This window comes from Cervus elaphus, chromosome 21 (genome assembly GCF_910594005.1).
Source record: "Cervus elaphus chromosome 21, mCerEla1.1, whole genome shotgun sequence".
In the NCBI taxonomy this organism is placed as follows: Eukaryota; Metazoa; Chordata; class Mammalia; order Artiodactyla; family Cervidae; genus Cervus; species Cervus elaphus.
The window spans coordinates 50,805,988-50,833,091 of NC_057835.1; positions in this window are offsets into that span (position 1 = coordinate 50,805,988).

Below are 27,104 nucleotides of genomic sequence, written 5' to 3' on the forward strand. Positions count from 1 at the left end.
ACACACTTGGGGGGATATTTTTTTTGGTTGGGCACCACCAAAAATCTGTAGAGGCAGATTGCAATTTTTGCATCGTGTGCCTTTTAAGCTACTTAAATGATTATCCCCAAACAAGAAATATTTGTGAGAGCATAGCATACGTGTTATAAGCACAAGTGATGAAGTCTTCTAATCTGGTGTCCAAACCTAGTTACTCAGCCTTCTAACTGTGTGATTCTGGGCAACTTTCTCAACCTTAGTGCACCTCAGATTCTTCATATGTTAAATGAGGTAATACTAGCAACTCTATAGGTTAATTGAAATGATTAAGAAAGATTACCCCTAAAAAGAGCTTAGCACAGTGCCTGGCGCAAGTTTGTGTAAGTTGTTATAATTATTGACAGACATGACTTCATACTTGGAAGCTGCTATCTGGAGAAACTTTCAAAAAGTGTAATTGTTAGAGTTTAAAAAAAGATGGTTAAAAATAGAACATATTTTTCTCTCAAACTGCTACTGTCTTAAAGTATGTTACATGTTTTTTTAGATCATCACATTTTAAACTTATATTTCTAGATCCTTTCTTCTGTTGGATGTCACTTTACTTTTGACTCTCAGCAACTAAAAACTGAAACAGTCTCAATGTGAAGTTTATCCTCTAATTAAAGTGCCTGTTCTCCTTTAAAATCCTTTATGTGTGAGGTTTAGAATCACGAAAGCCTGGAACCCTTTCTGTCTTTAGATAGTAAGGGAGCATGCTACATAAGTATTTTTTTAAGACAATACTGAGATTTTCACTATCAAAATTCAAAGATGCTCTTTTCAAAAGTCAAAACCGCCAAAGCCTCAGGCCAATCTCAACATGGTAAGATGCAGCCACCAAGCTGGCCAGTGGTATTACTGTGGATGAGTTAGAGGGGAAATCACCCCGAAGCAATGGTAGCTCTCAGAAGGGGGCCTGCCCTTCACAATTTAAGCCTTTTGAAGCTGCATTTCCTTCAAGGAATGAGAAGTCTTTGTGGTGATGGGAAACATACATTTATAATTATAGAAGAACATAGTGTACACTAGACATGGTAGAAAAGAATGCAGGGGTTTGAAGGGAAGTCTTGATATACACATGACTCACTCACACAGCCTCTTTCCTGAAATGTTGGGTATTTCGGCTTGTACCTAATTAAAAGAGCCAGGAGGCAGCATTCCTGCATGGCTTCTTCCTTTTCCAGCACCCCATTTGGCCCTGACCCAACCATGCTAAGATGGTGCTATTGTGTGCCCTTTGTAAAACCAATTGACAAAATAAAGATGTATGAAAGTCATGAAATTGTGTCAAAAAATGACAATTATTTTCATTAGTACAACATCTGAGAAAATGAACAATATGGAATTGAATGGTGCGTATAATATTTTAACTCCTTGAAGCAAAAGTTGAACTGATTAGCCCATTGTACATGAATCATTACTCTTTACTACACATAGAAACTAACCCCAGTATTCCTAATTTATTTACCCAAACATCCTAGGATACAGAGTAAGAGATAATCATATTTGACTAATAGGAGAAAAAAGGCAAAGTGAGCACAGGGATCAGAAGAAACACTAGTGAATATAGTAAAGCATCAAATTAGTTCTGTATTTCCATATTCCTTTAGTAGTTATCATAAAAATGTTATATTTTGAAGTCTCAGTGGAGAAAATACAAAAATATAAATGAAATAATAAAGCATATAAGTAAATTTTCCACAAGGGGCTTTAACCATAAAATAGATGGAAAAAACAAGCCCACAATTTATTCCACAATGAGAAAGCCAAAGGATTAAAAAAGATCTAGAAAAAATCCTCAAAGAATTTTCTTTTGGATGCCATGTTATAGATAAACTACTAGAGATATAATATATTTGTAAAGCTTTCTTTCATTTTTAAGCTGATAGTCAGCCCCTACCTATTCAACAAGCACAAAAACCAAACCCTACTATTTTGTCCTAATAGTTAGTCCCCATCACACAGTATGGTAGAAAAGGGAAAGCTTGGGTTTCCCTTGTCAGTTAGACATGAGGTGTGCATTCTGGATTATTGCTCACTCACTACATGGATTTTAGCATCTTTCTTTTTTGTAAACATGTTTTGTAAACATAATGAATATAAGAGCTACACCAAAGGGTCTGAGAGATTACACTATGATAACCTATATAACAAGCCTACCTCAATTTCTGGAATATAGTTGGTGCTTCTTTGTTAGTCCTTCCTTTTTCCTCTATATCTCCAGCCATTTTTCTTTCAAAATAAGCTCTGCAGAGAAAGGGCATTCATTTCATGGAGTCAGTCTAGGTCCTTTGAAAGACTAATTTTTTAGCTATCCACTTCTTAATTTTTCTCTTCTTTCATGTGTGAATGTTCATATACATGTGTGTGTGTGTGTGTGTGTATGCGTGTGTGCATGTGGAAGCTGCCAATCTCTGTATTTCTTCCTGCTGGCAATGGGTAAAGTACATTTGGGGCAAAGCAGAGTCTGTTTTATGCCTGAATTGTTCTAAAGTTCAGTAGGTGACTCATTATTTAATCCTGGCTTAATAGCCTACATAGATCATGAGAGGCAGAACTCAAAGATAATGAAGCAAGTGATTCATTGAATTGACATTATTGTATTCATATATTTCAATTTCATTTGATGAAGTAAATGGCACATTTGACTAGAAATCTTGACTACAGTCCCTCCTTGACAGCACTACTGATTTGTCACGAGACTATAACTGAGGTGTGTCCATTTCTTATCTTCAAAATAGAAATCAGAATACTTGCTCTCTTCCCCAGATGGAGATCCCTAGTACCAATTCAAAATAACAGTTTGAGCATTTCAAATGTACTATAAAAATCACCTGTCCCTCATTCTGTGCACTGTCTCCCTCTAATATCTTATTCTAGAAATATGGTAATCATGTCTTTTTTTTTGAAAAAATAAAAATAAGAGTAAAAAGACAAAAAGAGTAGTGCTGATACATGGCCAGAAAACTTGAAGGGGAAAAATGTACAAAATCAGTTTTTGGAGGGATGATATTGCCAAACTGCTGAGAATTAGTGACAGTGTCACACAGTGTTTGGAAGAGTTGACAGCAAAAGTAGGCATCAGAATAAGCATTATAGAAGCACTAGGCCATTTTCCAGCTTATTACCAAAGTTATGACGGAAAACAGAGCAGAAACGGCTCATATTAGATATGATTCTCCCATTGTATTCAACCTGTGATGATACAAAGACAGTTGGCCAGTATCCAATTACACAATGTGTTCCTTGGGGAAAAATTAGTCATAAAATAGTTACAGAGGTCATAGATGGGAGCTCCCTGGAAATGAGTATCAGCCCTAACAAAGGGTTAAAGAAACAGATTTGATAGGAAACTCTATGAAGGCAGAGGATCTTAATTCTTTTTATCATGGTACCCAACATAATGTCTGACCTGTAACAGGGGATCAATGAATACTTATTGAATAAATAAGCAGCATTAAACAGGAGGTAATTTTTGGACTCTTACTATGAAGGATCTGGTGTTCCTACATAAAATTGTAGTGCACATAAATTGAAGGGTATTAATTTATAAGGGTTCACTCTAACATAGTTACCTCACTCTTATAACCAGAGAAGATGACAAATCAAAGTCTGATTAATCCATTTCAAAAACTTCCCTTCCTCTCTGGTGCATGATCTCCCTAAAACCACCCCACTGCTGTCTCATGTTAGGTGATTTCAGTAACACGCTCCCTGAAGGAGTGGTTTCATTGGCAGCTACTCCTCCCTTCAGCCAGCAGGAGACCACAGAATCTGAAACTATTTCTCTTCATTTGAAGAGAATGAAATTGACCAGAGGAGCTTGCCCTGGTGTGGCTCTCTCAGAAGTGTTGGTCAATAACAATGACTACCATTTATTTAGCGTCTACAGTGTATCGCATACTCTAATGAGAACTGTACACAAGTGGTGTTTTTAATCCTAAAATAAGTTTGCAATTTGGGTTGTATTTTTGTCTCATTTTAAAAATCAAGACACAGAAATACAAAGGTCAAGTAGCTCACCCAAAGTCGGTCAGTTCTTAAAAGACAGAGTCGGAATTTGAATGGAAGTCTGTTTGACACTAGATTAATTCAGGGCTTAAAATCACCTGTCTTTTTTCTTTGAGAATCTCCGACAGGCACATCTCTTGGGACAATGAAATCCTCTTCATCTCAACAAATTGCAGCTTTTCTCTTAGACTTAGCGCCCTCTTGAACTGTCTGTCGTTCAACTTTTATCTCATTCAGGATGCCTTCATGATAATGACAGCAGCTATACTGAACTAATCAAACTGAAAAAAGAATAAAGTGCTTCAAACTCTGCTTGGTCACAACTTGAATTATTGCTGACTCTATGAATGTCCCATAAGTTTCCAGAGTCAAGTGTGGCAAGTTAGGGTTTCTCCTCTGTCTCAGGCTCAACTTGAGGTGAGGAACACTTGCATCGGGACCCTCTCCTCTCCTTTCATACCCCCTTTTCTGTGGATAGCTGGCTTCGTTCTCAGACTGGCTTCCTCCCTGTTACAAGGAACATGGCCACTGGAAAGGGACTGCCTCTCTTGCTTTAGGCTCATTTGATAAACGTGGCATGACTAGCCATCTCTGCCTGGGCCTGCATGGACCTGTCAGCTGTGGCTTACGTAGCAGTCCCATCAGAACCGCATGGAGGATGTGGGGAAGAAACAGGTTCCTAAGGGAAGGAGGGGACTAGGCAGGCAAACATACAACATCCATTACAGTCTCATCAGGAAGGATGCTTTGGTAATACAATTTTGTCTTAATAGATAACTCCAATGAAAGGAAAAAGAAAGTGCTACAGACTATTTCAGTTTAAAGTCAAATTAGAAAGGTGTGGGATAAGTCTTCTGCAGCCCCTCTGTTCAGGGAACAAATAGATAGCTGGTGACACACTTCCTGGGATCAAAGAAGTGGTCTTATAATACTCTCTTAGCTTTTCTAGTAGAGTACTGTGCGTTCAGCCCTTACTTAATACATAAGAAAGGAAAGAAAAAAGGAGAGGGAAGGAAAGGAAAAAAAGATAAAGCAAGAAAAGGGTATATAGAAAAAATAGGGAAAAAAGAATAAGAAGTAGGTAAAAAGAAATCCATTGTTGTAAAGTCACTGAGATTTGGCAGGAAGTAGAATACCAAGAAAGATAAAGATGTATACAGATGGGGAATTTTACTCTGTACTTGCTCTTGTTGATTAGATATTATGTAATCATAGTCTTATTTTTAAAGATTAAATTCTATGTCATGTGAGAGCATTTTAGGTCCTTCCACGGAGTCAATAATGAGTGTTAAATTGGATTACCTACATACATCCCTTACATTCTCTCTTCATTCTTGTTCATCAGCTGGCAAGCAATTGCAAAAATCCAGCCAGGAAGTCAAGCTCTGAACAGGAGTTGTCCTATACTCTATTTCTGCCCTGCTCATTCTTGTGGGTACAGAGTAAGAAGTGTCACTCTGAGAAAAAGTTTCCTAAGAGTCCAAAGTTATCTGGACCTATAAGAACCTAAAAAAAGTCTTGGGCTGGGCTTATGGTTTGAGGTTTGAATTAAAGCTTAGGTTATTCTTATTTTATCTGCACTAGTTTTCCATTGGTAATTATACTGTTTCTATATCTCTGTCTTTCAAAGTAGGGCGTTATCATGGGTTTGGATACAGTAAGAATAAACTAACCAAATGTTCTGCCCGTATGTTGAAATGAACCTGGTCTAAACATGTCTACAGGTTCAAAACCCTCTAACTACATGCACTGCCTGTTTATTTAGTTCCCTTTGGTTGGTTTCCATTTCTTAGTTTCAGCATGTCATATGTATATACCAGCGGAATGCTAGTAAGATACCAGGATCTCTCAAATCCCAATATTACATAAATAGCTAACCGTAGGATAAGGTGCATTTACTTCATAAAAGAGTATCTTCTGGATTCTTTCTTGGTAAATGAACTCAGTGTATCAGTTATACCATAAATCTATTATACCCACAGCTCTTTCTAAGCGAAACAGCCTTGTCTTAGGTTTCTACTAAAGGGTAAATTGATGGGACTATATTTTGCATTAGTTAGAACCTTACCTTTATGTCCCTTCCATAGTCATTAGGACAAGACTGGGCAACTTACCCTAAGACAGCCAATTTATAGGCTTGCTATATACCCATGAAATGTCTTGCTATGGGAGGTGATAGTGAAAAGATAATTTCCTTAGGAATTTAAATTAGTAATATGCAAATACGGTTTCCTCAGTGGCTCAGCGGTAAAGAATCCACCTGCAATGCAGGAACTGCAGGAGATGTGGGTTTGATCCCTGGGTTGGGAAGATCCCCTGGAGGAGAGCATGGCAACCCAGTCCAGTATTCTTGCCTGGAGAATTCCATGGACAGAGGAGCCTGGTGGGCTACAGTCCATGGGGTTGCAAAGAGTTGGACATGACTGAAGCAACTTTAGCATGCACACAATATGGAAATAATAAAAGAGTAATAAGATAATGATCAACAGTATTGACCACTGCCAATAAAGCCATGGGGTTGCAAAGAGTTGGACATGACTGAAGCAACTTTAGCATGCACACAATATGGAAATAATAAAAGAGTAATAAGATAATGATCAACAGTATTGACCACTGCCAATAAAGTAGCCATTTTACTAGCATTATCTCTTCTTTTCATTTAATTATTATTTTTATTTTGTCCTATAGATCATGAAACTGAAAATTTAATGAGGTAAAGTTTATTACATATGTCTGAGCTGTTGACTATTTGCAAGGGTTGCAGTGAAATCCAGATCTATATCAGTACAGAACCCATGAGCCTTATTATTATGCTATATTGTGAACTGGAATTGTAAAGAAGCATAAGTTTAACTGATACATAGCAAAGCAAAAACAAAAATATGCCAATAGGTATTGAGAGAAAAGTGAAGGTATGGGGTAGAAAGTTATGTTAACTTATGGGTCACTATCTTAGAAGTCCAGATTTTATTGCCCCTGTTGCTCCTGAAACTAAAACCTATATCCTGTTCTTTTGAGGAAAGATCCTTCTATGGCTTTCCTATGGGGTGATGGTAAGATTCTATCCCTCAATTGTCCCTCTGAAACATTTCTAAGGGAATTTCCCCTATTTTTTTCATCTTATTTAACTATGGTTGATTTACAATGTTGTACTAATTTCTGGTATATAGCAACATGACTCAGTTTTATATATATATATATATATATATATATATATATATATATATATATGACTTCCTGGTTGGAACAAGTGGTAAAGAATTTGCCTGCCAGTGCAGGAGACACAAGAGATGCAGGTTTGATTTCCGGGTCAGTAAGATCCCCTGGAGAAGAAAATGGCATCCTGCTTCAGTATTTCTTGCCTTGAAAATTCCATGGACAGAGGAGCCTGACAGGCTACAGTCCATGGGGTCATAAAGAGTCAGACACGACTGAGCACACACATGCCACACCACAAACTTTCATATTCTTTTCCATTCTGGTTTATCACAGGATATTAGATATAGTTCCCTGTGCTATACCGTAAGACTTTGATGTTTATCATTCCTATATATGGTAGTTTTTACCTAATAATCTCAAACTCCCAATCCTTACCGTAAGTACTGCCCCTCCCCACCCCCCCATCTAGAGCTACCTTGAGTGAGCATCCGGTGTTTCTAAAGAAAAGAAGCTAATTCAAACAGCAGACTGCCACCTTAGCAAGTCCTACTTGTCCCTGAATAAGTGTGCATGTTGATGAGAAAATTAACAACTATGTACAGCACTGTTCAGTCATAATAATTTTTCTACCAAGTAGAGGAGAGAGATTCTCCTTTTATGTAAAGAGGATTGGGAGATACTTCCATCTTTGCATTTTATTCATTCATTTGGAGCTGCTTCTCTACTTAGACATACATTAGAAGGTAAGAGACTGACTCACTGAAAGGAATGTCCTTACACACATAAGAGCATTTCAAATGTATTTCAGAGTATGCTAAATAGGATATACTATGAAATTAACAAGGTAACTAAAAAATGTTATGTGATCATATAGTAGAAAAGAGTTCTTATAGATCAGTACATGGATTTGTGCTGGTTTTTGAAAGAATAACAGAATGTGAAAAGTGAGGAAAATGTGGCAAACTTTCCATGAAAAGAATATTGATTTATTTGGGGTATAAAACTTTTGATTCATGAAAAAATGATGACAATACTCAGACTTTTTGTAATATGTGAATTTACAAAATAAAAGATTGTTAATCTCATGTTGCTTTCCAATTTTTATTTATGTATGAAGTAATTAGGTAAAATCCCAAAGTTCAGGAATCACTGGGGCAGATGATCATTATAATGAAGTTGATGGTAAATCTTGGAGATTAAGAAGGAAATATATGAATAAAGAGGGAATAATGGCTTACACTGTATTTATTCTCTGGGAATAATACTTTTAAAAAATAGATAAGAAGGAGAAGAATGCCTTTGAGAAATTAGAGGCTAAGAACTTTTCAATTTATAAGCTTTTTAAATATACACCCAAACTTTGGGCTACCAATCTGTAATGAGTTACAAGATTTTTTGAGGTCTTCTCATGGTTGATTGTATTTATATTTATTTATATTCCATATGAATGAACAGCTATGATCAGTAAGGCAGCTCCCATAAAGTAAACTTCTAGAGTTATTTTCTTTAAAAAGACAGAGCTAATCTTACCACAGAGGCTTATTGGCAGGATAGAGAAATATTACAACTCCCCACAATAAAGTAAATCTTTCAACAAGACTGATATCCGTTTAAAAATGAAGACTGCTGAACGGTGGTCAGTGGGAGCCACTAAACCTTCTGATACATGTTTCAGACAGGTTCTAGCCAAACCACTGAACTGTCCCATCAAGTCTGGGCATTAAGTTGAGGTTCAGAGAGGAAGAGGGCCTGGTTTCTAAATGCAGGAGAGAGTAGGAATGGGTTTAGACTTCAAAAGTACCTAGTAAGCTCTATGTTTCTTTCTTAATATAAAAGGCATGTTTACTGAATGCAAAAAGACACTTTTCCACAGTTTCAAGAGCTATTGGATTCCAGTTATTTTCAGGTACTAATTTTTGCTTTGCTATTTGCCCATTCTTGTTTTCTTACCAGTTTTGAGTAGCATCCACTGTCATCCATTTCTCTCCTTTCCCTGAGTCATCTTTCTTCTGAAGTTTGTTTATATTCAATACTTCCTATAACAGACAGAATTAATGAGATGATATCATCTGATCCCATGATGATTCCCACGTTATTGAAAAAAAAGGAAGCAGACAAAATGGTTCAAAATTGCATTGGGATGGCCAGCATTTATAGTTTTGGAAATAGACACTCAACAAATAAAATTCACTCTGACTTTATTCTTAATACAAGTTAATAATTCAGATAGGACTAAATTCGGAATTAAGATCATTCAATTATATTGATCACTGAGGCAATGTTTGAGCCCTGTCATTTTCTTTTGTTATGTCTGTAAAGAAAGTGAAGTCTTAATTCTAGTATGCCTTCTGATGAGATACGAGCATCACTGGAACAGGAACCAGTGGCCAATAGAAGTCAGTATAGCACTTAACCCTGGACTTTAATTTCCTTTAGGACAATTTCTCTAGCGCATTTAACATAACCTGTGACTGACTAAGAAAGGGACCTGGTGAAGAGATAGGAACTATGCAGGCACAGCCTTGTCTTTCAGAGGTAAGACCTAGAAGGGTGAAGACTAAAAAGGAAGTTTGTTTTTCTGATGACTAGGACAGGTAAAATTGTTACTAAGAATAGTTAAAAGTAAATCAACTTATTATTAAATTGAAAAGGAAAATTAAGGTACCAAAATTTTTCAAAAAGCTTATGTGTCTGAATTACCTAGGTGGTTTATATGTAGCAAATTTGTTGAATATCTATACATTTATCTCTCTACCTATCACCTATCTATCTATCTCCTGTATCTAATAAAAATTTTAGTTTTGAAAGTGTGTACCAAGCTTGGAGAACTATTAACCTTCAGTCAATTCAAGTTGATCCTTGAACAGTACAGATTTTAACTCCAGGGGCCTGGTTGTTTGTGGATTTTTTACTATAAATATTACAATAGGGCTTCCCAGGTGGCACAGTGGTAAAGAATCTGCCTGTGCGGGAGATTCAAGAGACACGGGTTCAATCCCTGGGCCAGCAAGATCCCCAGGAGAAGGAAATGTCAACCCACTCCAGTATTTTTGTCTGGAGAATCCCATGGACAGAGGAGCCCGGCAAGCTAGAGTACATGGGGTTGCCAAGAGTTGGACGTGACTGAGCATGCATGCACGTACTATTACAATCCCTCATGATTGAGTTTGACTGTATCTGCCCATTGATCTAGAACCACAGACATGGAGGGCAGACGATAAAGCTCTACTCAGATTTTCAGTTGCACAGAACGTCACTGCCCCTCACCCCCGTGTTGTCAAAAGGTCAGCTGTCACAGAGGTTCCATTGTTGTTGCAGGAAGAAAAATGAATGGTGAGTTGATGGGAGTAGACCAGGAGGGAGTATCAAGACTTTCATCCAAAAATCTTTTGTGGCCCATTCCTCAGCAGCCCAGCAGGATCTGCTTTCCAAGCTCGGCCAGTGGGGCCATGCGGATGAGTAGAGTCTGTGTCTGACTTTCAGTGGCTGAGCCTCTTCCACCCTCGGCTCTGCTTCTGTCCTAATGCAGGTGATCCTGACAACCTTGGGAGCCTCCTGGAAAGATGGAGGAGCCAAAACTGAGGAAGGGCTTGGAGGAGAGCCATCTGCTGATTAGAAACAGGCATTTGGATTCCACATAAGCAATAAATTAACTTCATTCATACAGGCTTCTTTGGAAGAGTACCTAGCTCTTCCCTAATCAATATCTAAGGCATCTTTTTACTTGAAATGGGAGTTAGCTTGACTCAGGATTGAAAGTGAATATTCAAAATAAATTGCCCCCAAAATCAGAGAACATTCTGCCATCAGAATCTCTGTAACAGTGACTTTTCTGGCCAACTGTGGTCTGCATTCCTATTTCTCTGTAGTTAGCAAACGCTATGAACTACGTTTCACATAGCAAAACAGGAAGCAGTTTTGTGCTGTTCAAATGTCAAAACCTTGTTTACATTTTGTATTCTTACTAATAGCCCTTTGTATTGTGCAGGGAAATCTTATATTCCTAAGGTCTTGTTAATATCTTTTTTTTAAATCCTTGATACTTCACCTTTTTTGTTTTCTGGAAGTTTACTATATCATTTGATTTTCTTACTTTAGTACATTTATACTGAAATTGTGAAAACCAAAAGCAAAAAAGTAACAATGGATTAACACATGAAATTAACACATGAACTCAGCTATGTCAAGCTATCAGATTATTAATGATATAAAATTCTAGAGTTAGGAAGCCAGTTACCTAAATTGTGCTTTCTATTAAAATGCTGTTTTATATCCATACTGTTTTCACCTAGAAAATTCCATGGACAGAGGAGCCTGGTGCAGGCTACTGCCTGTGGGGTCACAAAGAGTCGGATACGACTGAGCAACTTCACTTTCTTTCTTTTCTTATATCCACAGAGACCTCAATGAGAATAATGTGATTCTCCACTTGAAAAGTACTACACTCCCATGAAATCAGTACACTCTAATAGCCTACTTTGGGAATGGAAACTTCTGGGTTAGATGATGAATTCTGGACATACTGTATGTTTGTAAGTTAGGCTAATAGGTCTCTCTCTTTCTTGAATGTAATATCAAAGTATTAAGTCAATTTTATCTGATGATAACTCATTCCCTAATCTTTCCTTCCTTCCTGGCCAACATGTCTTCTTTTTCTTAGAACAATCACTTCCTTTATTGATCACTTTTAATGAACCAAAACCCTTAGCCTAGCAATTGCCCAAGACTACTCTGATTCCTGGTCCAAGTTTCAAATCACCTCACTTTTCTTCCCCCTCATCCCAAATGACCTTCCTCATAAAAACTTGTATTACCTCAGAGTCAGATGTTAAGAGGACAACTATTGAATATAGGAGAGTTAAAATCGTGCAGTAGTTCAGAATCTGGGATTAGACCTCAATTTCTTCATATTAGCTAATAACATTTGGGTCAGTCTTGAGCCTCAAAGAAGGATCAGGAAATGTCCCAGCCAAGTTGACCAGTTAACAACGCCTCACTACTCAGAGTTTAGCATAAAATAATTTCCTTCAGCAGACGTCTAGTGACTTCCCCTAACGATGTCCCACTGTAGTTTCCTTACCTTTTTATCAGTTCTAGCACAAATCAGACTTTACTATAATTATTCTCCATCTCATGCCCTGGACTCTAAGGTACATGAGAACCTGAATTTTGTCTAACATTATATTCTTCATGCTTAGTGCAGTTCTTTATTATTTTTTTTTTTTGATGCACATGGCTGTAGTATTTTATTATTTACTACTTCACATTTATGAAATAGTCTTTATCATACTGTAGTGTTTCCTTTCCTGTGTTTCTTCAGGTTTTTATTAGAAATATTTTTGGATATTTAACTATATTTTGATTGAATCATATAATTTTTCTGTTTTATTGATGCAGTGAATTATTTTGACTTCTTTATTTTTGAACCATCCTTGCTTTCCTGGAATAAATCTTCATAGTTATAGTTTGTTTTTATTTATGCTACTGAATTTTATTTATTGACATTTATTTGGAAGTTTAACAGCTATGCTCATGAATTAGATTGATTTATAGTTTTTTTGGTATTCTATCAGGTTTTAAATTTAAGAATATATTGCTTCCATAAAGTTTATTAGGGAGATTTGTATCTGTTTAAATGTTAAATAGTTAACATAATAGTTTTTTTAATTAATTAATTTATTTATTTTACTTTACAACATTGTATTAGTTTTGCCATACATTGACTTGGATCCGCCATGGGTGTAATTGTGTCCCCCATCCTGCACCCCCCTCCCTCCTCCCTCCCCATCCCATCCCTCTGGGTCATCCCTGAGTGCAGTTCTTAAGTCACGTGAATGCATGCTCAGTCACTCTGTCGTGTCCGACTCTTTGTGACCCTATGGACTGTGGCCTGCCAGGCTCCTCTGTCCATGGGATTTCCCAGGCAAGAAATACTGGAGTGGGTTGCCATTTCCTTCTCCAAGGGATCTTCTCAACCCAGGGACTGAACTGGCATCTCTTGTACTGGCAGGCGAATTCTTTACCACTGACCACCTGGGAAGCCTTAAGAGACCCTTACACTTTTATTGAATGAATGGATAAATAAATGAAAATCTCCTAAGGGAGAGATTGAGAAAGACAGGCCACTGAGGGATGGGGATGGGGAAATGTATAGGAGAATAGGTTGAAAGTAAAAATAAAAGTATATTTAAACATGTTGGCCCAGAGATGTGAAGACAACCGGGAACATCATCTCTGTCTTTAAAATTTGGAAGGCTGCAATTTTATTGCATTATATTTAGTCAATCATCAAATGGTAGCCAACTGTTTCCCATAGGTTCTGAGGATACAAAGGAAGAGAAAAAAGGTTCCTAATCACACAGAGCTCGAAATATAATGAAGGCAATACAGATGTTAACAAATAATAACAATAGAATGTGGTTAGTGCAACACAGTGCAAAGGATGTTCATCTAATTCAAGAAAAATAGACTCTAGAAAGTGTTCTCAGACAGCATAATGCCTGAGTTAAATCTGAAAGGTGCACACAAAGGGAAGTAAAGAAGGAGACAGAGAGAACCTCTGGTAAACATGCTCAATTTGTATCATGGGTCTCTGAGTTCAAAGTAAACTGGCTGTGAAAAGAAGAGGAATGTATTGATTCCCAGAATTGAAGAGTTGAAAAATCTGATGGAGACTTAAGAAGGAGGTTAGGTCAGGTTAGGTCAGGAGACTCAAATATTATTTTTGTCTCTCTCTCTCTCTCTCTCTCCCTTTCTCTCTCTCTCCCTCTTCTGCCTCTGCTGTTCACTTGGTTGACCTTCTCCTTCTCAATTTTTACTCATGGGAATGAGACAACCACTGCGAGCTGCGGATCTCTCCTCCTGACTGCCATCTCACACATCCTCAGAGAATGAGAAAGTTCTGCCTTCCTAAGAGCACCAAGAAAGCCCAAGATTCAAGTCACATTGATCTGGCTCAAAATCTGCTGTTTTCCTACCAAGTCAATGTGACCACAGAGATAAACTGCTCTATTCAGATATCTTGAGTCACTTGTCCACCTCTGTTATCCAGGGTAAAGTCAAACCTATCAATTCACATGGCTCAACAATGAGGGGCTGTGTCAGTGACAAAACTGGGGGAGAGCTGCTACTAGAACAAATTAGGGATAAACATCAGATGGGTGAAAACCATGCGTTCATCTCTCTCACACACGCACACACACACACACACACACAAAGAGAAAAGCATACACCAATAGGCCTTAGAAAATATCTCTTCCATATGTGTTTGTCTCCTATAATTAACTTATTAAATGTTTTCATTTTATTTCTACATAGATATCCCCCATATTATACCACACGTTCATGCATATAAACACAAATATACATGGCAAATCACAAATTTTAAAATATGATGAAAAATTAACAAGAGCAACAAAGAGGTACTTGTATAATGCCATAAATGTCATTATGCTTTCTGGTTGAATCTACTCACTGGAAAAGACACTGATGCTGGGAAAGATTGAAGGCAAGAGAAGGGGACGACAGGGGATGCATTGGTTGGATGGCATCACCGACTCAATGGACATGAGTTTGAGCAAGCTCCAGGAGTTGGTGATGGACAAGGAAGCCTGACTTATTGCAGTCCATGAGGTCACAAAGAGTTGGACACAACTGAGCGACTGGATTGAACTGAACAAGGTGCTTTAGTTGTTCACTAGAAATAATGTTGCTGGCTGCCTCCTGCATAGCCTATAGCTATCTTTACAAATCTGATGAGCAGGGCTCATGCTCTACATGGCTATGAGCATCTGTTTGTAGGGATCACTAGTTTTTTAAAACACTGGAAAAGACCTTAAAGATCATACTATATACTTATCCTCTTATTCCATAAGTAAGAAATTAAGTCCAGAAAGGTTCAATATCGTGTAAAATTTACAGATTTGATGGTGAACCAGTCTCCTTAAGTGAAACACCAAATGGTACTTCTCAAATAGAAAAATATATACCAGACCATCTCCCTCACCACTTTCTGCACGTGAAAACCAGAGGAAAGTAAAGAAGAACCAGGTGCCCCCTTTTCTGCCAATATGAAAACTCTCCATTATGAAACACCTGAAATGCTATAAAACACAGAAAAATAATTCATTTCATTATTTTAAAGCAAGAGGAGATTTTTTTTTTTCTAGTTTCAATATGAGTTAGAAAAGATTGCGGTTATTTTAGGGATTCTATTCAAGATTCATTTATGGAGAAACTTGACCATGTTGGAAAACAAAGACCAGTACCTGATTTGTCCCTGCAAATTCTTGAAGAAATACGAGCTGATTTTTATATAATAGATTCTCTTTCTAATTCAAATATCACATACATTTAAAAAAATATTTAACAGGTCAATAATTAAAATGTAACATTTGGTCTCTGTGTCTCAATTCCTAATCAGGACATTTCATGGGACTAACTCACTTAAGTCTCTACACAGAACTATCATTGCTCCTGTGTCCTTAGCCACATTAGAGAAGATGCAACATGGTAGTCTACATTCTTCAGGATTACTGGTTGAGGCATAGAATTGGATTGCTGTGATATTGAATGGTTTTCCTTAGAAATGAACAGAGATCATTCTGTTATTTTTGAGATGACACTCAAGCACTGCATTTTGGACTCTTTTGTTGACTATGGGGCTACTCCATTTCTTCTAAGGGATTCTTGCACACAGTAGTAGAGATAATGGTGAGTGAGTGAGTTAAGTCACTCAGTCATGTCTGACTCTTTGTGACCCTATGGACTTTAGCCTGCCAGGCTCCTCCATCCATGGGATTTTCTAGGCAAGAATACTGGATTGGGTTGCCATTTCCTTCTCTAAGATATAATGGTCATCTGAATTAAATTCACCCATTCCAGTCCATTTTAGTTCACTGATTCCTAAAATGTCAATGTTCACTCTTGCCATCTCCTGTTTGACCACTTCTAATTTACCTTTATTCATGGACCTAACATTCCATGTTCCTATGCAATATTGCTCTTTACAGCATTGGACTTACATTCCATCACCAGGCACATTTCAATCACTGGGTGTGGTTTCTCTTCATTCTTTCTGGAGTTATTTCTCCTCTCTTCTCCAGTAGCATATTGGGTACCTACTGACCTGAGAGGTGGGGGTTCATCTTTCAGTGTCATATCTTTTTGCCTTTTCATACTGTTCATGGGGTTCTCAAGGCAAAAGTACTGAAGTGGTTTGCCATTCCCTTCTCCAGTGGACCACATTTTGTCAGAACTCTCCACAATGACCCATCCATCTTGGATGCCCTTTTCATCATAGGGGACTGGAATGCGGAAATAGAAAGTCAAGAGATATCTGAAGTAACAGGTAAATTTGGCCTTGGAGAACAAAATGAAGTAGGCAAAAGGCTAACAGAGTTTTGCCAATGGAATGCACTGGCCATAGCAAACACCCTCTTCCAACAAAACAAGAGAAAACTCTATACATGGATATCACCAAATGGTCAATACCAAAATCAGATTGATTATATTCTTTGCAGCCAAAGATGGAGAAGCTCTGTACAGTCAGCAAAAATAAGACCAGGAGCTGACTGTGGCTCAGATCATGAACTCTTTATTGCCAAATTCAGGCTGAAATTGAAGATATAAGGGAAAATCACTAGACCATTCAGGTATGACCTAAATCAAATACCTTATGATTATATAGTGGAAGTGAGAAATAGATTCAAGGGACTAGATCTGATAAACAGAATGCCTGAAGAAATATGGTCGGAGATTCATGACTCTGTACAGGAGTCAGGGATCAAGACAATCCCCAATTAAAAGAAATGCAAAAAGGCAAAGTGGTTGTCTGAGGAGGCCTTACAAATAGCTGTGAAAAGAAGAGAAGCAAAAAGCAAAGAAGAAAAGGAAAGAGATACCCATTTGAATGCAGAGTTCCAGAGAATAGCAAGGAGAGAGAAGAAAGCCTTCCTCAGTGACCAATGCAAAGAAATAGAGGAAAACAATAGACTGGGAAAGACTAGAGATTTCTTCAAGAAAATCAGAGATACCAAGGGAAAATTTCATGCAAAGATGGGCTCAATAAAGGACAGAAATGGTATGGACCTAACACAAGCAGAATATATTAAGAAGAGATGGCAAGAATACACAGAAGAACTATATAAAAAAGATCTTCATGACCCAGATAATCATGATAGTATGATAACTCGCCTAGAGCCAGACATCTTGGAATGCAAAGTCAAGTGGGCCTTAGGAAGCATCACTACAAACAAAGCTAGTGGAGGTGATGGAATTCCAGTTGAGCTATTTCAAATCCTAAAAGATGATGCTGTGAAAGTGCTACACTCAATACGTCAGCAAATTTTGAAAACTCAGCAGTGGCCACAGGACTGGAAAAGATCAGTTTTCATTCCAATCCCAAAGAAAGGCAATGCCAAAGAATGCTCACACTACCACACAATTGCACACATCTCATATGCTAACAGAGTAATGCTCAAAATTCTCCAAGTCAGGCTTTAACAGTACATGAACTGTGAACTTCCAGATGTTCAAACTAGTTTTAGGAAAGGCAGAGGAACCAGAGAACAAATTGCCAACATCAGCTGGATCATTGAAAAATCAAGAGAGTTCCAAAAAAAATCTACTTCTGCTTTATTGACTATACCAAAGCCTTTGACTGTGTGGATCATAATAAACTGTGGAAAAATCTTAAAGAGATGGGAATACCAAACTACCTGACCTGCATCCTGAGAAATCTGTATGCAGGTCAAGAAGAACAGTTAGAACCGGACCTCTAACAACAGACTGGTTCCAAATTGAGAAGGGAGTAAGTCAAGGCTGCATATTGTCACCCTGCTAATTTAACTTATATGCAGAGTACATCATGAGAAACGCTCAGGTGGATGAAGCACAAGCTGGAATCAAGATTGTCGGGAGAAATATCAATAACCTCAGACATGCAGATGACACTACCTTTATGGCAGAAAGTGAAGAGGAACTAAAGAGCCTCTTGATGAAAGTGAAAGAGGAGAGTGAAAAAGCTGGCTTAAAACTCAACATTCAAAAAACTAAGATCATGGCATCCAGTCCCATCACTCCATGGCAAATAATGGAGAAACAATGGAAACAGTGACAGACTTTATTTTCTTGGGCTCCCAAATCCCTGCAGATGGTTACTGCAGCTATGAAATTAAAAGACCTTTGCTCCTTAGAAGAAAAGCTATGACCAACATAGACAGCATATTAAAAAGCAGAGACATTACTTTGCTGACAAAAGTTTGTCTAGTCAAAGCTATGGTTTTTCCAGTAGTCATGTATGGATGTGAGAATTGGATCATAAAGAAAGCTGAGCACTGAAGAATTTTTGAACTGTGGTATTGGAGGACTCTTGAAAGTCCATTGGACTGCAAGGAGATCCAAACAGTCTATCCTAAAGGAAATCAGTCCTGAATGTTCAATGAAAGCACTGATGCTGAAGCTGAAACTCCAACACTTTGGCCACCTGATGCAAAGAACTGACCCCTTGGAAGAGACCCTGATGCTGGGAAAGATTGAAGGCAGGAGGAGAAGGGACAACAGATGATGAGATGGTTGGATGGTATCACTGACTCAATGGACATGAGTTTGGGTAAGCTCCAGGGGTTGGTGATGGACAGGGAAGCCTCAGTTCACTTCAGTTCAGTAGCTCAGTTGTGTCCGACTCTTTGTGACCCCATGGACTGCAGCACACCAGGCCTCCCTGTCTTCACTAACACAGCACACCTGGCCTCAAGAGTCTTCTCTAACAACACAGTTCAAAAGCATCAATTCTTCAGCACTCAGCTTTCCTTATAGTCCAACTCTCACATCCATAAATGACTACTGAAAAAACCATAGCCCTGACTAGATGGACCTTTGTTGGCAAAGTAATGTCTCTGCTTTTTAATATGGTGTCTAGGTTGGTCATAACTTTTCTTCCAAGGGTAAACATCTTTTAATTTCATGGCTGCAATCACCATCTGCAGTGATTTTGGAGCCCAAGAAAATAAAGTCTGTCACTGTTTCCAATGTTTCCCCATCTATTTGCCATGAAGTGATGGCCATATACCATGATCTTAGTTTTCTGAATGTTGAGCTTTAAGTCAACTTTTTCACTCTCCTCTTTCACTTTCATCAAGAGGCTCTTTAGTTCTTCCTCACTTTCTGCCGTAAGGGTGGCATCATCTGCATGTCTGAGGTTATTGATATTTCTCCTGGCAATCTTGATTCCAGCTTGTGCTTCATCCACCTGAGCGTTTCTCATGATGTACTCTGCATATAAGTTGAATAAGCAGGGTGACAATATATAGCCTTGACGTACTCCTTTTCCTATTTGGAACCACTCTGTTGTTCTTTGTCCAGTTCTAACTGTTGCTTCCTGGCCTGCATATAGGTTTCTCAAGAGGCAGTCAGGTGGTCTGGTTTTCCCATCTCTTTAAGAATTTTCCACAGTTTGTGGTGATCTATGCAGTCAAAGGCTTTGGCATAGTCAATAAAGCATAAATAGATGTTTTCTGGAACTCTCTTGCTTTTTCGATGACCCAGTGGATGTTGGCAATTTGATCTCTGATTCCTCTGCCTTTTCTAAATCCAGCTTGAACATCTGGAAGTTCACGGTTCACATATTGCTGAAGCCTGGCTTGGAGAATTTTGAGCGTTACTTTGCCAGTGTGTGTGATGAGTGCAATTGTGCGGCAGTTTGAGCATTCTTGGCATTGCCTTTCTTTGGGATTGGAATGAAAACTGACCTTTTCCTGTCCTGTGGCCACTGCTGAGTTTTCCAAATTTGCTGGCATATTGAGTGTAGCACTTTCACAGCATCATCTTTTAGGATTTGAAATGGGTGTGCTGCAGTCCATGGGATCGCAAAGAATCGGAAACAACTGAGCAACTGAAGTAAACTGAACTGAATCTACATTCATTTACATGTATTCCAACATAAAGTGGGAAAATAAATGGGTGAAAAATAAAGATCACTGTTGGATCTTGTTAATGGAAACAATAATAGGAGGAATAGCAGTAAACACACCCAATATATATATATATATATATATATACATATTTGTGCTATCAATTTGTACTTGTGAAAATTTTGCTATTTAATATGGGTATTATACCTCCAATAATATTTTACTATTAAATTTTAGTGATCTATTTTCCTTTTCTCCTGAACATATTTTTGAGCTGGAGAAACTTTCAGTAAAAATATCAGATAGACATGTCCTGTAACTCTAAAAATAGAATGAAATCTTAGATCTATTTTATGTCTTGTGAATGCCTTTAATCTTTAAATCTCTGGATTATAACCTATCCTACTAGTATTTCTTCCTCTTTCTGGAAGTCATTTTAGTGTCCATAATTGACATAGATGATAGGTGTAACGTGATGCAATAAAAAAATCTGATATTTTTATTCTGGGGTTCCTTCAACCTTGTTCGGGAATGAGCCATTATGCTTTGCAATGTGGCTTGAAGAAATTCTTGTTCTTTAGTCATTTATCCTTGACTTCAGTTTACACACGATATCAAAAGAAAAAAATCCCTGAAGGCATTCACAGTTATATTTTACTCCAATTACAGATTTCTTCAGCAGTATACTCTGAAACTTTAACTTTCTGAAATGGATGTTTTTGGGGTAGATTAAGGTGACAGCTATAACGCTGGGTGGGACTTTGAAGTGTTTAAAAATTCCTCCCCACGAGATAAGCCTGAAGCTGAATTTCAGCCAAGAGTCTGTAATTGCCTGAAAGTGTGATGCTTTCCATTTGTTTCTTCAAAGTTTCTTCCATTTTACCCACAGAGGCAGCATTTTCCTATTTCAAGTCTCATCTTTTCCATAACATTTTCCTCCCCGAAAGAGATTTTAGAAGGCCTATCTCAGAGAAGGCTAATATGTTATGACTGGAGATCAGCCAGCCAATAAGTACCTGTTTAATGCCTGTATAGAGGCTTTTAGAGAAATATGATTGCTACAGGTACTCCTTCTCTGGACAAGATGAACCCCCATGAAACTGTTAGGAAACAATGCAAGCTTAATGTGTTCTTAAATGTCAAATTGAAAGAAGTGAAACAAAAGACAATTGTGTCAAGAAAGGCAGTTGAAAGTCAGCTATCAGTTCAGTTCAGTCGCTCAGTCGTGTCCAACTCTTTGCGACCCCATAGACTGCAGCACACCAGGCCTCCCTGTTCATCACCAACTCCCAGAGTTTACTCATTTCATGTCCATGAAGTCGTTGATGGTATCACTGACTCCATGGACGTGAAATGAATAAACTCTGGGAGTTGGTGATGGAGTCAGTGATGCTTTCCAACCATCTCATCCTCTGTCCTCCTCTTCTCCTCCTGCCTTCAATCTTTCCCAGCATCAGGGTCTTTTCAAATGAGTCGGTTCTTCGCATCAGGTGGCCAAAGTATTGGAGTTTCAGCTTCAACATCAGTCCTTCCAATAAAAATTCAGGACTGATTTCCGTTAGGAATCTGGAAGCTCACGGTTCATGTACTGTTGAAACCTGGCTTAGAGAATTTTGAGCATTACTTTACTAGTGTGTGAGATGTGTGCAATTGTGCAGCAGTTTGAGCATTCTTTGGTATTGCCTTTCTTTGTGATTGGAATGAAAACAGGATCTTTTCCAGTCCTGTGGCCACTGCTGAGTTTTCCAAATTTGCTAGCATAATTGAGTGCAGCACTTTCACAGCATCACCTGTTAGGATTTGAAATAGCTCAGCTATAGTTTATAATAATAATTTAGAAAACCACTTTATTGAAGTATATTTTTCAAATCATGAAAACCACCCATTTCAGGTATATGATCTTTTGTAACTTGAGTGAGTGGTACCACTGTCATCATAAATTACTACTAGAACATTTTCATCCCCTCAAGAAGATCACTCATGACCATTCACAGTTGATCCCCTTTCCCACTCCCAGGCAGCCACGGACCTGCTTTCTGTATCCAGAAACTCACTTTTCTCTGGATGTGCTATATAAATGGAATCATACAATATGTGGTCTTGTGTATCTTGCTTCTGTCACTTAGTAATGTTTTTGGGATTCATCCATGATGCAGCATTTGTCATTGGTAATTTTTATTGATGAATAGTATCCCATTGCACAGGATGATTTTGAATAGCAATGATTTTAAAACTATGTTATTCACAGTGTCTTAAAAACTGTCAAGATGGATGAATTAACCCATTTCCCCAACAATCACTTAACACAAGAGGTCCTATAACTAAAGAGGGCTTGAAAGCCATTGGGATGCTACATATTTCATTCATGCAGTAATTCAAGAAATATTTATTAAGGTCCTATTACATACCAGATACTGTGCTGCCCACAGTAGTAGGAAGTAAGGAAGATATTGTCTCTGTGCTTATGCCCCCGCCCCCCGTTATGGTCCTTTAAGAGAGATGGCTCTTAGACAAATATGTTTTAGTTAAAGCTGAGATATAATTGGTATTATATAAAAATACAGGGCTCTCTAATAATGGGTAATAGAGGCCTCCAGCCTAATCTGAAACTCCTGAAAGATTTCCCTGTGAAAGTTTATAGTTAAGCTGAGATTTGAAGGACAAAATATTTGGACAGGTTTTCTAAAAATAAAAAAGAGAGGTTTTTTTTTTTCCCCTCAAAGAACAGGCTTGAGGAAGATTGATGCATTCAAGGAGCTGAAAGGATGCTGTGGTGGCAGAAATGCAGCGATAGAAATAATAAGGGGATGAGCACAATGCAGGAAGGGATTCAGGAAGGGGTAGAGGTCAGCAAGTGCAGGACTTCAGGACTACTGGAAGAATCTGGGATTGTATTTTGAGGGCGAAGTCTGCCATTGAAGTGTTTAAAGCAAGAGAGTGATGTGATTGCACTTGTGGTTTCCAAAAAAATTACTCTGGAGGTTGTATGGAGAATGGATATTTGAACAACCACAATATTGTAACAGATTAGTAGAATGAGCTCACTATTAAGGGTTTGCGTGTCATTTGTTCCTTGGTAATTAATTTATCCCTTTCCCTGAGAACTGTGCCTTCCAACTTATGAGTTCTTCTAGATGTTTATCTCAAAGTTGTGAAATCAGAATCTTGAAGAGGTGTCTGCATTGCAGTGTTACTGCAGCACTGTTAGTGGTAGCCAGTATCTGGAAATGATCTAAATATCTGTCAATGAATGAGTGCATAAAGAAAATGTGGTATATCCATACAGTGGAATATTATTCAAACTTAATAAAAAAGGAAATCCTGCCAAATGTGAAATAAACCGATCACAGAAGGACAGAGATTGCATGATTCCACTTACATGAGGTATCTAAAATTCATCAACCTCCTAGAAGTGGAGAATAGAATGGAGGTTGCCAGGGACAGGGTGGGTGGGGAATGTGGAGATGCTATTCAAAGGCTACAAAGTTTCAGTTACACAAGATGAATTTTTTCTATCCATTGTATGGTCATTTTGCCTATAGTAACAATACACTACTGTACACTTAAATATTTGTTCAGAGGGTAGACCTCATGTTAAATTGTTCTTACAACAATAAAAAAGTAATTGTTGACCGAATGAATGAATGACACAGGCAATGTCCCTGAATTTAGGAATGGTTTATTTTCCTTATAAACTAGAAGGGACCCTTGATGGACCTCACTAATTTGGCTATTTTTGATCATTTGCTTGCTCATATGTTTTATTGCATCAGAGAGAAATGAGAACTAAATGCCAAAACTAATGAATAACCCTGTTTAAGCAGAAAATACCTCCCTCTTCCATCATGTGTCATGGCAAGAAAAATGGCAAGGATGCTGAGGTAGCTCATAGTAAATCTAGCTCCCACAGGAAAATGATAACTTCTGTTCAATTAGAAGTGCAAACCCCTTGCAACCACAAAACAAAACAAACCAACAAAGCAAGCCATTAATTATCTGAGGAAGAACACAGAGAATCAACCAGACTTTTCCTCATGTCAAAATGGATTCTGGGCTGCTGACTTTTGGTACTGGTGAAACCTTTGGAGGAATGTGATTACATCATGACGGCTCCTCATCTGCTGAGTGATGCCTTTCCTCATCAACCCTGAAATTGGTTCTTTCATCTCCAAACTCTGCAAAATGTAAAAACGTTTCCCTCTGCTCTCGACTATCTGGTGGCTGGAAACAGATTCCAAAATGCACTGCTGACAAATTTACCAGGATCACTAGTTATACTGTTTTCTCAAAGCAGTGAACTAATGTCTTGGGATCGCAGACCTGTGACAACCTTCATTGTTCGTGCCAGTTGCTTTGTATTTTAATTTTTTAAAGGTCTCTACTCTCCACACTTCTGAGCACTATTTTAGAATTCATTGTGTGAAAGATCTTGGCTACCTTCTTGCCTCCATTCATCAAAAACTTGGAATCAGTTTATCCCAGGCATGAAATGTCCCTTTGGATTTTGACTGATGGATTAATGATGTTAATGAACATTCGAGGCAGACCAAGGAAAAATGGTGGGATGTTTATTTAGACTCACTTCTAAGAACCTGTTAAAAATAAATGGAATCGTTTAATGATTGAATGTGCTTGTTTACATTTCAAAGCTGATTAACTTAAATTTAATCTTTGTTTTCTTTCATTAGATGCAGTGGAAGTTCTCTGTCGTTACTTTAATTACTTTAAGGCATTAGATGCCTTAATAAGGTTTTAAGACACTTCTGCATAGAACTAGATGCAAATTCAGGGGGATGAACCCAAATCCACCTAGGTGTAAGTCCAATTTCTAGTGCATTAACTGAAAGCCAGTTACATTTTTTATTCTTTTTTATATTCTTTTTAATGTATGTATGTATGTGAGTGCTTACTAGAATCGGTAAGAAATTTCAATCCCTTTTAATTCTCATTTGGATGGAATGTACCAGAGCTCCCAGGAAAGACTTTAGGTTTTTATCTGCATTTCTGGAGAAGAAAATGACAACCCACTCCAGTATTCTTGCCTGGAGAATCCCATGCCAGTGGAGCCTGGCAGGCTACAGTCCATGGGGTCACAAGAGTCGGACAGAACTTAGCAACTAAACCACCAACCACCACCACCATATAATGAACCTAAGCACTATGGTGCTGAAAAGACAAAAAATTAAGCAAGTATGGATTTGCTCCTGCAGGAAAGAAGGAAGCCTGCATATATCTCATAAAATTTCTTTTTAAGTAGATTCTCATTTCTTATTTATCTCAAAGGAACGTAAAAGAGAACTTGACATTCATATTGGAATTAGCTGTCTCTTTAGAACTGGATGTATACTTAGAAGCTCTTGAACTGGAAACCACAGTTAACCTATCAGAGATTCAGAGAGGTGGTGAAGTTTTTGGCTTAAAATTTAAGATAGGTGTGAAAATTTTGCACAGCTCCATTTTACTGTCTGAATTACATTGTATTTGACCAACCAGTAAGGCAAGAAATAAGTGTTTGCATCTGGAAATGATAGAGATATGTGAAAAGTATATCAGTATTCGATGTCTTAAGGTCTGTCATAAGCCTTAAAGTGAAAGTGAAGTCATTCAGTTGTGTCAACTCTTTGCAACCTCATGGACTGTAGTCTGCCAGCCTCCTCTGTCCATGAGATTTTCCAGCCAAGAATACTGGACTGGGTTGCCAAAAGAGCGTCTAACTTTCCTTGTATTGGTGGCAGTTGTAGACGCATTGATGTAATTTTCTTTCATTTGAGAATTACCTTTTTCTTACACACCTACATAACAGAACTTGAGCAAGTAAACTATGATTTATAAATATGTAATTGGTAGCATACCTCAGCATGCACTATAAGATTCTTTCTTAAGGAGCATTATATAATAATAAATGACTCCTATTAAAATGGTCTAATTAGTTTTAAGTATTTAACCAGCATTAACAGAGAGATTCAAAACCCAGCCTACCTAGACTGCATATTAGCTTATAATGACTTAGGAGTAATCAGCTTTCCCAGATGGCTTCACAAGAAGAGAGGAAATAAAAATAAAACAGTTTAAGAACCAGGTAACTAATTATACACAGATTATTTGTAAACAGCTTCTCTCCTTTGAACAAAAGAAATAAGCTTAGCTGAGCTGAACTGAAGCTCTCACTGCCAGACCCACAACAGCACCATTTTTGTAGAATAGTCCTATATTATGGATGAAGTGATAAGACACCATTCTGGGCAATGATCAAAAAACAAGATGATATTTGCTCTAGCTGAGGGGCAGCTGCTGGGATAGAGTTTGTTTGTTGGTTTGTTTGTTTTTGAGGACAGAGGCCTTTGTCTGAATTCCGAGTGAGATGCTAGATCGCAAACAACTGTCTTCTTCCCCGTGTCCTTTCTAGTAGCTACAGCTTTTCAAGGAGGTCTTTGCTTCTGTCATTCTTTCCCGATTTGAAGGGTTCTTGGAATCCGTAATACATGCAGTTGGAGAAATCGTCTTGAAAATTTTCTGCCGTGTTTCATGTCTTCCTTGGCAATGGTCTCTTCAAAGTTATTTCTGGAAGAAAATTACACTGCTGTTTGCTTTGAAGCTAGTTATATATTCTGTGAGTCAGTTTTGTTTCTCATCATCATTTTATTAATTGATGATTTTGAGTGGTCAGTAGTGGCTATTGTATGTCAGGTATGAGTTAGTACTTGACCTTGGCTCTCATTTATACATCACAAAAGCCCTATAACGTCAATATTATCATCCACATTTCAGAGATAAGAAGATTCAGACTTGCAGAGGTTAAGAATTTATGCAAGTTAAACAGCTAATAAGTGTGAAGGCAGGAGTGGATCCCTGTCTGCCTGACTCCTGTGCACCCTTCTCTTAATCATTATACTATAGAAGAGAAAACATGTTCATGATACTTACTTATATGAAAAAAGAAAAAATTGGCTGCATACCAAAGAGTTAAAATGATTCTCTTTTCATTGTGGCCAGAATCTGCAT